This window comes from Mus caroli, unplaced genomic scaffold (assembly GCF_978045245.1).
Source record: "Mus caroli unplaced genomic scaffold, Mus_caroli_1 scaffold_17, whole genome shotgun sequence".
In the NCBI taxonomy this organism is placed as follows: Eukaryota; Metazoa; Chordata; class Mammalia; order Rodentia; family Muridae; genus Mus; species Mus caroli.
The window spans coordinates 7,710,577-7,723,407 of NW_028227272.1; the positions used below are offsets into that span (position 1 = coordinate 7,710,577).

The following is a 12,831-nucleotide window of genomic DNA, read 5'->3' on the forward strand; positions in this document are numbered from 1 at the left end:
AATGAGAAAATCCAGCCCTGAGCTCACTGGCAAGGCAGCCTTACTAAGATGCGTACCGCACCTGAAAAATAACACTCTGACCTCTGCATGGACACTTCTAAACACACAAACATGAATTCACACAGAAAATAAAATCAAAAGCCTATGTGGAAGAGAAAACCCCACACCTAATGTCCTAGTACTGCTTCTTACCCGCCCACACTGTTAATCACAGGGGAACTGGCTGGAGTACAGACCTCCCTGGAGGGTAAACTGAGGCTCGTGTCATGGAGGAACCAGCTGAAAGTCAGTGTGCAACGCCACCCACCAGAATACTGGGCTCTCTCTGCAAAGCTGCTGGGGAGGGCAGTGGACTGCCCACCCAGCCAACCTGCCACACAGGATACAGTATGCAGCCATCAGCAGCACCAGGACTCTGCGTGTGCAAAGGACACGTCGTCTCTGAGGAAGGCCATGGTGTGACCAAGCCAGGACAGCAAGAAGATGACACCATCACCATTAGTCACAGTCCCTCCATCACACACACCTTGGGAGGACACACAAGGGGTGCTCTGCAGGAAGCAGACGAGGTCGGGGGGGGGGAGGGGCGAGACCTTTGCCACTTTCATGTTCTCCTTGGCCACATCTATAATCACACCCATCAAATAAACCCTCTTTTAGGTTAAAAAAAAAAGTCCTTAGTCAACCCGCCTGCTGGCCCCAGCCAGTCCCAGGGCAGCTCTCCCATCATATGTTAAAGTAACATGATCACAGCCCTTTGTCCTGTGAACTATGTGCCAGGTCCCTCCTGTTTGCACAGGGATCAAGGCCTCTAATTACAGGCTAAAGGAAGAATCTATCTGGGGTGTCCATATCCGCACAGTCAACCAACCATGGACTAAAATCGTTTGGAAAAAACCCAAGCCAGCTGCACTGCGCATGCACGCCACTTTTTATTATCCCCAAGACAATAAGTAGAATAATTATTTACCCAGTGTTACACTGTCTTCGCTTGTTTTTTCTTTTGGATTTTAAAAAAAAAATTGTTCCTCTCTCTCTCTCTCTCTCTCTCTCTCTCTCTCTCTCTCTCTCTCTCTTTCTCTCTCCACGCGAGCATAGTTGTGTCCAGAGGCCGGAAAAAGGCCACTGGCTCCTGAAAGCTGGAGTTCCAGACAAGTGTGACGCATCTAACGTGGTTTCTGGGAACTGAACCTTGATCCTCTGCAAACCGGTAAGCTCTTACCCACTGAGCCACCTCTCCAAACTTCTTTTGGATTTTTCAGACAGTCCTGAACCAGGTCTTTTGCCTCCCTCCAAGTGCTGGGATTTTGGGCAAGTGACACCACAGCGGCTTTGTTTAGGTCAGATAAGTATTTATCAGATTGGTCTCTGAGAAAGGCAGTGCGTGGGGGAATCTGTATTCAGCCCAGATCTGTAGGGTTGACATTTTGTAAGGGGCTAGAGCAACCAAGAATTCTGCCATCTAAGGAGTCCTGCGGTGAGGGGTTTATCATTTGGCGAGAGGACTCTGAGTCTATCACTCTCCACTTCACAGTCCCCTGCTGTGCTTTGTGCTATGGCCCATTCTCACGCAGGGACTTCAGGTCAAAGATGGGCTAAGCACAGTAAGCTGGGAGCCCTTCCTGGCTGGCCTAAAGAGTCTACAGGGAGACCGAAGGTTAGCTAGCAAGCCCAAGCAGAGGCAAGGAGGTGGGCACGAGACCAGCTTGTTTGGGGGAACGGGAAAGGCAAAGAACAGGGTGGACATCTGCCCAGAGGCAGCACATCTGTATCCTGGGGTGGGGGTGGGGGTGGGGGAGTCCAGTTTCAAGGGCCACCAGCAGGGGGCACCAGTCCCGGCCTCTGGAGGACCCAACAGAGTTCCCCAAAGCGCTTAACCTTTAGCAAGAATAAGCTTAGATCCTCAAAATAACCCTCCAACCCTAGAATGCCAGGAGCCACCCAGTAACTCACTACAGCAAACACCACACCACACAAAGCCTTGGGCACCAGTCACGAATGCCAGAGTCTAAGGCCCCAGAACTTTCTATGCCGTTCCAGTCTCACCAGCAATCTCTTTAAACGTTTCGAGGAAACTCTTTATCTTTTTTAAAGATTTATTTCTTTTTATTTTATGTGTGGGTGTGTTGCCTGCATGTCTGTATGTGCACCAGACAGGTGTCTGCAGAGCCCAGAAGAGGGCACTGGGTTCCTGAGAACTGGAGTTACAGATGGTTCTAAGCCTCTGTGTGGGTGCTGGGACTCAAACATGGGTCCTCTGCAAGAGCCAGGGCTCTTTTTTTTTTTAAAAAGAAAGCTGTAAAGAAGAGTGGAATTCTGTATGACATTTGCAGGAAAAATAGATGGAGCAAGAGAAGATTAAGGGAAATAAGCAAGACTCAGAAAGACAACTAGCTCCTTTAGTGGAAAGAAGAGGACCAGCAGGGTGGGGGAGGGGCAGGTAAAGTGGGAGGGAGGGGCTGGGGAAGGGAAGAGGAAAGGTAGGGGAGGTGAGATGGGGGAGGGGCTGAGAAGAGGCTGGGAAGGGAGGGGAGGGGAGATAGAAGAGGGGTGGGCGAGGGGAGGGGGAAAGGGGAGGGGAGGGGAGATGTGGGAGGGGCTGGGGAGAAACTGGGGAGGGAGGGGAGGGGGAGGGGGGAGGGGAGGGGAGAGATGGAGAAGGGGCTGAAGGGAGAGGGGGAAAGGAAGTTGGCTGGAAGTGAGTATGAATAAGGCAATGAATATGCCTGCGTGAAAATGTGAAACTCAGTATTTTGTATGCTAACCATAAAAACTTTTAAAAAGAGTTCTCCTGTGTCCCATCCTGTGCTCAAGCAAGCAAGAGCCCCTTCCCTTTTCCCTTCAGGTCTTACTTTTATGTGCGGCCTACAGCGGTTAAGAGACAGGAGAGGGCAGAGGATGAAGGAGGGGAATGGGAGAGTGGAAAATGACCGAAGTTAATCTTAAATATATAAAACTGTCTGACCACCACCACAACACAAAAGCTCCCCGTATCCTCATGCCCTTTAACCATACACTAAGGAAGCTTGAAAGCACAGATCTCAACTTTAGAACTGGTGATGTTGAGATCAGATCCTCTGAGGATCTGTCCACACTGTAGGACATTTAACATCATCCCTAACTCTACACAGACATGGTACCTCCCCTCTCCTCATCTGTGAAAATAAAAAACCGCCTCCAGATGTTGCCAAATATTCTATGAGTATAGCCAGTGCTCTTAACCTGAGCCATCTCTCCAGTTCCAAAAACAGTATCATAACTTTTCCTCTAAAGCTGACCCCATAAATCTTTCTGTTTTCTATAAATCTGGGAGAAATGGGAAATGGAGAGAAGGGGAGAAAGGAAAGAGAGGGTCTGTATATGATTTGGGTTCTATTCACTCCTTGCTACTCCAGGGGCCACAGCAGAGCCCCACCACCACCTCCAACATGCTGCTATGGCGTTTCCAAGGACCTTGACCCCAGCAGCTTGGTTGGAAGGGTGACTGACTGCCTGGCACGCATGAAACCATAGGTTCGATGTCCAGAAACCTGGTGGTGCAAGTCTGTGACCCCAATACTCAGTAGGTGCAGTCACTCTTAACTAGCTGCACAGACGGTCTGAGGCCAACCTGGGCTACATGAGGCTACGTCAAAGAGGAAAAAAAAAGAAAACTTCAGGACTGGAGAGAGGGCTCAGCTGTTAAGGCACTATTGCCCTTGTGAGAGACTGACTGCTGTTACCAGCACACATCTGGCAGCTCACAACCCACTACAGTTCCAGTTCTAGGAGATTCCATGTCCTCTGTGGGCCTCTAAGAGCACTCATGTGCGCGTGCACGTACACACACGTTAAAGAAAAAGGAAGACTCAACCCCGAAGCACAGACCCTTGGGCTTTAGACTTTATTCTTTGGCTTAAGAGTTTCAGGACTGCCCTTTCCCAGGGAGCAGACAGCAGGAGCTTTCTGAAGGACTCGGTTGTCCTGTCCTTCTCCCAGCAACTTCCTCACCATTTACAGCATAGTTGAAAGACGACCAAAAGTCAGTACCACACGTGGATGGACTTTGTCACAGGCTGTCCTCCCAGCACTCACGTCTAGAGAATGTGTCTAAGTTTCTAGACGTTGCCTGTTTCTCTCTCTCTCTTGTGATTTTTCTTCCGTCAGTGTAAATTATGTGTAAATATTTCCTCCTGAGGAAGAAAGGCTGTTCCTGCCCTGTAGTACTTCCTGAGAGTGACAGAAGCCAGAGTGGCCATCTGCTCTTGCCATCGGGATCTTTAGTCTCCTAGGGTCTCAAGATCTCCCTTGAAATTATTCTGCTGAGTATCCGGCATTATGGCACACACAATTCTAGCAAGTCTGCAACCAGCCTGAGCTACACACACATGTGCTCACACACATACATACATACATACACACACACACACATACATAATACATACAGACATACATCATACATTCATACATACATACATACAAGATAAATATTTTAAAAATGAAAAAGAACTCAGACAAGACAGAGTGTAGTCCAAAAGGCAAGCAGAACCTCTCATAGAGCATCCTTGGACAAGAACTGACAGTGACCAAGGAGGCCACACCCTTCTTCTGCAAGCTTTGTACTCTTTTTCCTTTCTTAATATTTTTATATTTTAAAACAGTCTTGCTATATAAACCAGGCTGGTCTTAAACTCTCAGTGATCCTCCTGTCTCAGATTCCCCACTACTGGGATTACAGGTGTGCGCTACCACACCCAACGTATTCTGAAATCTTTAGAATAAACACCTTTTAAAATTTATTTTTTAAATATTCATGGATGGGACAAGGAATTGGTGTGGAGGCCAGAGGAGAACTCCCTGGAGCCCGCTCTCCACTTCCACTCTATGTGGGCTTCAGGTATTAAACTCGGGTCTCAAGGTTTGTACAGCAAGCACCTTTGCCTTGCCTGCCCCAGAACCAGCAGCAGCTTTTCCTGAGGCACTCGTCTGTCCAAGTGACTGGCAGGCCCATTTGGACTGCAGTGTTACATGCTCTGTTATCAGAACCTCCTAGCTAGCCTAGTGGCAAAAATCTTCAATCTCAGAACTCAGGAGGTGGAGGAAGGAAGATAAAGTCAGCTTGGAATACATTAGACCCGAGAGATATAATCCAGCTAGCCAGTGTTCCCAGTGGTTTAGAATCCTGGGACCAGTGTCAGGGCCAAAGATAGGACTCAGGCCCATTCCTCCATGAGTAATCAGAGTCCTGGGTTTTCAAGTCTGTTTACCAGAAGGGAGGGGTACAGCCCTAATGTCCCTGAAACCTGTAAGTATCTAACAACTCCCTAATATTCGAGAGGCTGGGGAGTCACATCTACTTCCTAGCCCAGCTCACAAACTCCAATGGTGGTAGGCAACCAGCTAAGGTAGCTTTGGGAATGAGGCCTTTATTAAGACTTAGGATCATGCCGGGCGTGGTGGTGTACACCTTTAATCCCAGCACTTGGGAGGCAGAGACAGGCAAATTTCTGAGTTTGAGGCCAGCCTGGTCTACAGAGTGAGTTCCAGGACAGCCAGGGCTACACAGAAAAACCCTGTCTCGAAAAATTAAAAATAAATAAATAAATAAATAAATAAATAGAAGGTCAAAGCATAGAAAGATTGAGAACGGCTGCTGTCACAGTTGACAAAGCTGCCTCTTTGATGTTACTTCTCAACTATATGTCTAAGGGTCTGGGTCCCCAGAAAAAAAAAAAAAGACATAGAATCATGCACCCAGCATCCTCTCCAGGCTTATCCTACTTCCCACAGCCTTGATGACACGTGACTGCCTCCTGGGCCCTGACTGCTTCCCGCTCTAGGCAGGTTCTGTTCCTACAAGGACCGCACTGTGCTCCTCTGCGGCAGGAGCCACCTGAACTGCATTCCCAGCACCCACGGCAGCTCACAACAGTAACTCTGCAACTCTACTTCCGGGGACCTGACATCATCTTCTGGATTATGGGGGCATCAGGCATTCAAGCTGTGTATAGACAAACATGCAGGCAAAATACTGATATGTGAAATATAAAATTTAATTTTATTTGAAAGACATTTTCTTTAGGCCAGACAGGATGACTAATACCTGTAATCACAACTCTTGGGAGGCAGAGGCAGATGGATCTCAATGAGTTCGAGGCCAGCCTGGTCTACATAGTGAGTTCTAAGACAGCCAAAGCTACAGAAAAGAGAGACCCTGTTTAAAATAATATTTTTTTTTAGAGAAAAGAAAAGATGAATAAGGACTGAAGAGATGTCTCAGTAGATAGAGACTTGTCATGCAAGTGTGAAGAAGGCCTGTAATCCCAGCATTACAGAGTCAGACATAGGGATTGGGGGGCGGGACAGCTGGCTAGCTAGCCTAGCCAATGGGGAACTCTGGGTTCAGCACAGGACTCAATAGTTAACATAGTTAAAATTGAGAAAAAAATCTGACAACAACTTTGGGTGGACACACTCACCCACATACATGTGTACCCCCACACAAGTAAACAGGAATATACACATGCACACCACACACACACACCCGTGTAAGAAAATAAAAGTAGCAAGGTTTAGTGATATATTCCTGTAATATCAGCACTTAAGAGGTGGGGCCAGGGGCTGGTGAGATGGCTCAGTGGGTAAGAGCACCCGACTGCTCTTCGGAAGGTCCAGAGTTCAAATCCCAGCAACCACATGGTGGCTCACAACCATCCGTAACGAGATCTGGCGCCCTCTCCTGGAGTGTCTGAAGACAGCTACACTGTACTTGCATATAATCAATAAATAAATCTTTAAAAAAAAAAAAAAAAAAAGAGGTGGGGCCAGGAGGGTTAGGAGTTCAAACTTAGCCAGACTTGGGGAGTAAGAGGCCAACCTGGGCTACATGAGACCACCCATCTCAAAAAGGGAAAGAAAAAAGTTTAAAATAAACTCAAAAGGGAAGAGATCCCAGAATTTCAACAAAACAATGGTTTTCAAAGGCACCTCCAAACTAAACGCAGTTCCCAGCCCCTCTCTCCCCACTTCCTTCTCAGCCACATGTGGGTGGTACATGCTGTGGAAAATACAGGCTCCAGACAGGCTCCCCTGAGTAGAGCTTTCTAGATTTAGGTATCAGATCAACACCCAAAAGGGCAAGGCCTTCACAGAGACAAAGCAGCCTTTTTATCACCGACGTAATCCTCTAAAATCAGTTCTTCCAGAAATAAAAAGATACTTTCATTTCCACTCATGAGCCCACAGCCCAGCTGCCCTGGCCGTGGAAAGGAAACACAAGGCTGGGTAGCACAAGTATGGAAATCACAGAAATGACTCCTCCAGTATGGTGGAGAGGAGCTGGCATGCAGATGGAAGCAAGCTTTAGAAAATGGCCTAGTTTGTAAACAAGAAAGAAAACTAGCTGAGAAGGCCAAAGGATCTGGCTTTGAGGTCTTGGAAGAGGGAGTAAAATATCCCTTAGGGTAATCTGTGCATAAAGGAGCGGGGCTGTGCTAAACCTAGAACTGTATGTCCATGAGATTAAACATTCTTAACTTCACTCTGTAAAGTACAAAAACTGTAGCACTGCAATGAAATGTAACTTGGTGATGACTGACGGCCAAGCAAGGAGAAAGAATGGCGTTCCTGAAACAATTCAGAGAAGGAAGGACAGACTAGACAAATGAGCACTGTCAGACCCTCGGGTTTAAGAAACGGCATTTGCTGGGTGGTGTCTGTCCTCCCTGACAGACTTGACCCATGGGGGGGGGGGGGAGGGGGGACGGACTCGGAAGCTCTTGGTAACTTGGTAAAATATTTCACAGAAATGTTTTCAAACTCCATCTTCTGAATTTCTGTGGTTTCTGTAGGCTCGTGTGTCCCACAAGGCAAAGATAAAGTTGCCACAAGGTTCACATACTGCACAAGTAAGTACAAATTACACTGATTTGTGGACTGGAAAACCGCTTAAAACCGCTTCCACAGCGAGTGGAGCTGCGCCCTACCATCAGAGTGCACAACTTCCCTGGGGATCCCGGTGAAACCACATTCCAGTCTCCCCCATGAACAGCATCAATAAGCCTGAACCAGGCTAGCAAGAAAAGGACAGGCTCACTGGGAGCGGAGAGGACCACCCAACCAAGAAAGCCATCACGGCTTCGCATGCTTGCTCCAGTTATGCCTGCTTTCACCTCCCGCGTTTCCTGGAATCCTGCTGGGTTCTACTGTTTAATTTTAAGATTATATTTTAGTTTGTGTGTATGTGCTCATGCATACACATATGACACGGTACAAGCATGGGGGTCATAGGGTGACTTACAGAAGCCAGGTCTCGCCTGCCTTTACATGGATTTTGAGGGTTAAACTCAAGTCATAAGACTTGGCATCGAGTGCCTTTTCCTTCTGAGCTATCTTGCCTGTTCTACTGGTAGTAGTTCTTAATTAAATATTTTAAGCTGGCAGTGGTGGTGCACATCTTTAATCCCAGCACTTCAGAGGCTGAGGCAGGGGGAGCTCTGAGATCAAGGCCAGTCTGGTCTACAGAGTGAGTTCCAGAACAGCCAAGGCTACATAGAAAAACCTTGTCTCAAAAACAAAACAACAACAAAAAGCATGCATGCGTGCACACACATACACACACACATATTTAAATATCAGAACATGGTCTATAAATTTCACTGGAATCAGGATTAAGTTAGTCAATGGTAAGTTTCCTGTTGCTGTTGTAGGTTTGCTAGTTTGGTTTCTTGAGTCTGGTCTCAACTTCCTGGGGGCTGGAATGAGAGGCCTGTGGGGCCATGTCCAATTCACACTAAACTCTGAGACTTAGGTCGCTCAAGAGGCTCCATGGGCCAAATGGCTTAAGTTCTCTACCACTGGTTTTCTGGAGCCTTCCAGGTTCATCCAACCTATGTCCTGGAGGCCAGATGCACCGCAGGGAGAATGAGACCCAACATAATTCTTTTTTGTAACTTGGCTGCAGGGTTCTCCAGTGATGTCAGTGATGAGGTCAGAGTCTGGACACATCTGCTAGGCTTGACCCCTTGGGAGTTAATGGCCTACAAGGATTGGAATAGGTGGATAGTTGTTGCCTAATGAATGATTAACCTACTGGAACGCAGGCAATGAAACTGCTCAGGATGACACTCATCATATCAGTGACGCTGACCAGGAACGGAACTGCCTGGGTCTCAGAAGCACTGTCTCCCTCTGATGTCTTCCCACCTCCCCTCCCTGTGGGCAGGTGAAGGACTTGGACTGCTCTCCAAGGCTGTCATAACTGGGAGCTATTACTTGAACCCTACAGGAGCCACCTGGCTACAATGGTGCTGGCCTAAGGACCAGAGTATAATCTCCGGGACCTAGAGAAAAAGCTAGACATGGTGGCATACGCTTATAATCCCAGCACTGGGGAGACAGATGCCACAGTCTCTGGTACTCACTAGCCGGCCAGTGATCCTGCTTCAAAGGAGGTGGGCAGTACTCCAGAAGGTGACCCAAAGCCCTGAAGTTGTCCTCTAGGCTCCACATATACACACCTGCACCTAAAACTGTAAGTTTCATTTTTATTTTTAATTAGGTGTATGAGTCCAGATGTGGGTATGTGCACATGAGTGCAGTGCCCAGAAAGGCCAGAAGACAGCATCAGATCCTCTGGAGCGAGTTTCAGGCAGTTCTGACCTGACTGACGTGGATGGTGGGTAGCAAACTCAGCTCCTCTGAAAGAGTAGCTAGGAATCTCTCCCCTCCCCATACACATGCTTTAAAGAGAGGAAGAGGGAGAGGAAAGGCCACCTCTCTCTCTCTCTCCTGATCATAGCTGTTAAAACCTTGGAGTCCTGCCCCATCTCCAGGAGAATGAAATTTACAGAGGGCCAAAAAGATTGAGCAAAATGACTGGCTTCACCCCCAGCATCTGTGTACAAACAAATTGTGTTTCAATGTCTTTGTTCTAACATGTCTTTTGTTGAAGGCATTTTGGATGTGAGTCTTGGAATGTTGAGAACTTCTTGTCTACAAACTTAACAAAATGACACACAATTCTCAAAGACCTGTAGTCAAGTGACACTCTCAATGAGTCTAATGCTGTCATCACTACCCAGACTGAAATGATCAACAATAAAACAAAGTTATGAGGACCCCAGAAGCAGCACTTGACCTCAAACTCCAATTCCACAGTGGGTAAACACCACTCAAGTTCAGAGTCAGCCATGGGTGGCCAAATGGCAGAGACCGACACACAGAGCAGGGTCTGTTTACCTGTGGATATAAGCCACCTGGTTCCCGGGGCCATTTTCATGGCAGCAGAAAGCCAAAACAAACAAAATACAAGTGACTGGTGCCAAGACTCCAGGGCTTCCTCCTACTTTCCACCCTCACCAGAGCTTCAGGGAAATTTGCAGGAAAACTTGAAGTGGGGGGAGGGGTTCTGCCCATTCTCACTTCAGCATGAGGACATCAGTAGGAATGACTGGGTTAAATGGAAGGCAGGAAAGCAGGAACTGCCTATGGCCAGCCCCTTCCACTCAGCAGGTTTTGCTCTTACTGTGTTCCATCCTGCACTTGTCTACACCTCTGCTGCAGCTCTGCTGAGACCTTTCTGCTTATGTGCAGTGTGCTCAGACCTCAGCTTTCCCATACAACTTTCCCTGTCTAGGAACATCTCCCAATTGCCTAAGTTGGGATTCTGAGCTAAGCTCTGAACTTTTCAACAGCACGCCTGCTTTTCGCCCATAGCATAAGTCACTTAGGGCCAGGAGCCATTTTTTTCAGCATTTTCAAAGGACAAGGGGTAGCCCTTTCCCCTTCTATGGCCAGGCCATAAAAGTATTGAAGGACAAAGGAATGCATCTGCCAAAGGCAGGGAGCTACTATCTAGGGAGTCTAGTATCTTAGAGACTCAAGACACTGGGTGGATCTGATACCAATCACTGTGCCACTTGATTCAGTAAACTATCATAAGGATATTTTTTTCAGACAGGAATAAAACCATTCATTATTAATGCCTTTAGTGGAATAGGAAAGAGGACAATGGGCCTCTCCCACAGTAGATCTACAACAAATATTTCTGAGCTGGCCTCAACACCTTTAGAAGGCAGAGCAAGGATTGGCTGAGAAGAGAGTCAGATGAAGTATGGGTGTTATTCTAGGTCAGGCAAGGCAAGCGACACACCCTCTGGATCCTGATCCAACTGATAAAGCCAGTCGCTGGAGGAATTACTGATACCATTCAGCTCCTTTCTCTCTCCATTAGTTCTACTTTTAAAGAGTCAATCTGAGAAGGCTGGAGCGGAGGGCAGAAGAGCAGGCAAGCACCTACTGGTAGAAATGATTTTCCTTCAAAGGACTCCAATATGGAGTCCAGGAGTCCCTGAACCAGTTTCAGCTCACCATCCTCAGAGGACGGTTTAATTCAGAAAAGGCTGGAGGAGCGACTAGGTGGCACAACCCTGTAATCTCAACAATGTGGAGGCAGAAAGTCCAGGAGTTCAAGACCAGCCTCAGCTACATATGGAGTTGGGATGCTAGCCTGGGCTAACTAAGACCGTCTCCAAACAGCAAAAAGGGGATGAGCTTAGAGAGCCCCGTGACTTCCACAAACTATTTCCCAATGACTACCGCTCAGTCCAACAGAGAATGACATCAGCTTCACTCTCCGGAAGCACAAACCCGACAAAGTATTAGGTAGGGAATGTCCAAACGACCCTTTCTAAAACACACCCATGCTCCCCTCACCTCTTCCTCTTAAACCTCAACGGAAAGCTGTGGGCACAATACCGTATGACGATCAAAAGCACCGTCTAGACCTACACGGACCTGGAAACCACTGGGAAGCAAGAACTGGGCTGGCAAGACAGGCGGGGGGTCACGTCCTCCTTCGCCTGGGCTCCAGACTCCGCGATCCTGAAGTTCCCCTTCTCTCCGATAGCTCGCACCGGTCTGGGAACCCGTGTGAAACTCACAGGGATAAGAGCAAAAGACGCGTGGGCCCGGAACTGCTAAAGAGCATCTGGAAAGTTATCCTACTTTTTGTCTATTCGCTTTTGCTTTCAGAGTACGCACAGGAGCGTTCTCCAAATCGCAACTTAGATACTAAAGATTACTAGAGAAAGTCGCGCCTTTTCCTATAAGCCCGAGGGGCATCATTTGGTGAGATTCGGATGGAAGCTGGGTAGTCCGAGACTGAGAACCAAACACAACCGGAGCACTGCTGGGACCCCTCGCCCTCAATCCCGCCCAGAGCGCGCCACCCCGGGTCCCACGACATCCCAGCTCGCCCCCCGAGGAGAGCGCGGTGCCCCGGGACTCTAGGCAGGTGGCAAAGCCAGACCCCCGCCTCTGTTGCCGCCCCGTGCCCAGCGCCCCGAATCTGGTGTTCCCCACCGGGCACCCAGCAGGGCCGCACTCACCGCTGGCCGCGCCGCCAGTCGAGCCGGGAGGTCTGCTCTGGCCGCGCGCGCGGGCCGGGAGGGCTCCGGGGAGGCAGGGCGAGCCGGGGGCGGAGATGTTTCGGGGCGTGGCTTGGTGGAAAGGGCCAGATGGGGCGGGGTCTGGGAGGGGAGGAGCGACAGCCTAGAGGCAGGAGGAGTGGGGATGAAGCTTCGACCTGAGTGGGCTGGCGAGAGGCGGGGCGCGCGAAGGCGGGGCCAAAAGGTCGGGCGGGAGGCGGACTCTCGAGCCGCGAGGCCCGGGAGAGGGAGGGGCGAGATTATTCTTTGTTTCTAACAGCCACAACTACACCTCCACCAAAGTCAAGGCATAAAGACAACCTACAGAATGGGAGACAACATTTGTATGTTATGTAGCTGATGAAAGTTTATAATTTGAATAAAATTATATGATGAACAGTACCGAGGGTAGAGGCGAATATTC

At 48.6% G+C, this 12,831-nt stretch overlaps 1 protein-coding gene across 2 annotated transcripts in view; it reads right to left on the reverse strand.

The window, feature by feature from the left end:
* Litaf (lipopolysaccharide induced TNF factor) overlaps positions 1-12,498 on the reverse strand; it is a 34,469-nt gene extending 21,971 nt beyond the window's left edge. Inside the window, exon 1 of one of the 2 annotated variants that reach the window (XM_021184762.3) lies at positions 12,369-12,498. The gene's annotated coding sequence lies outside the window, so the exon portion shown is untranslated. The remainder of the gene's footprint in view (positions 1-12,368) is intronic. The other variant, XM_085832131.1, reaches the window with a different exon arrangement.
* Positions 12,499-12,831: the final 333 nt, after the last annotated feature.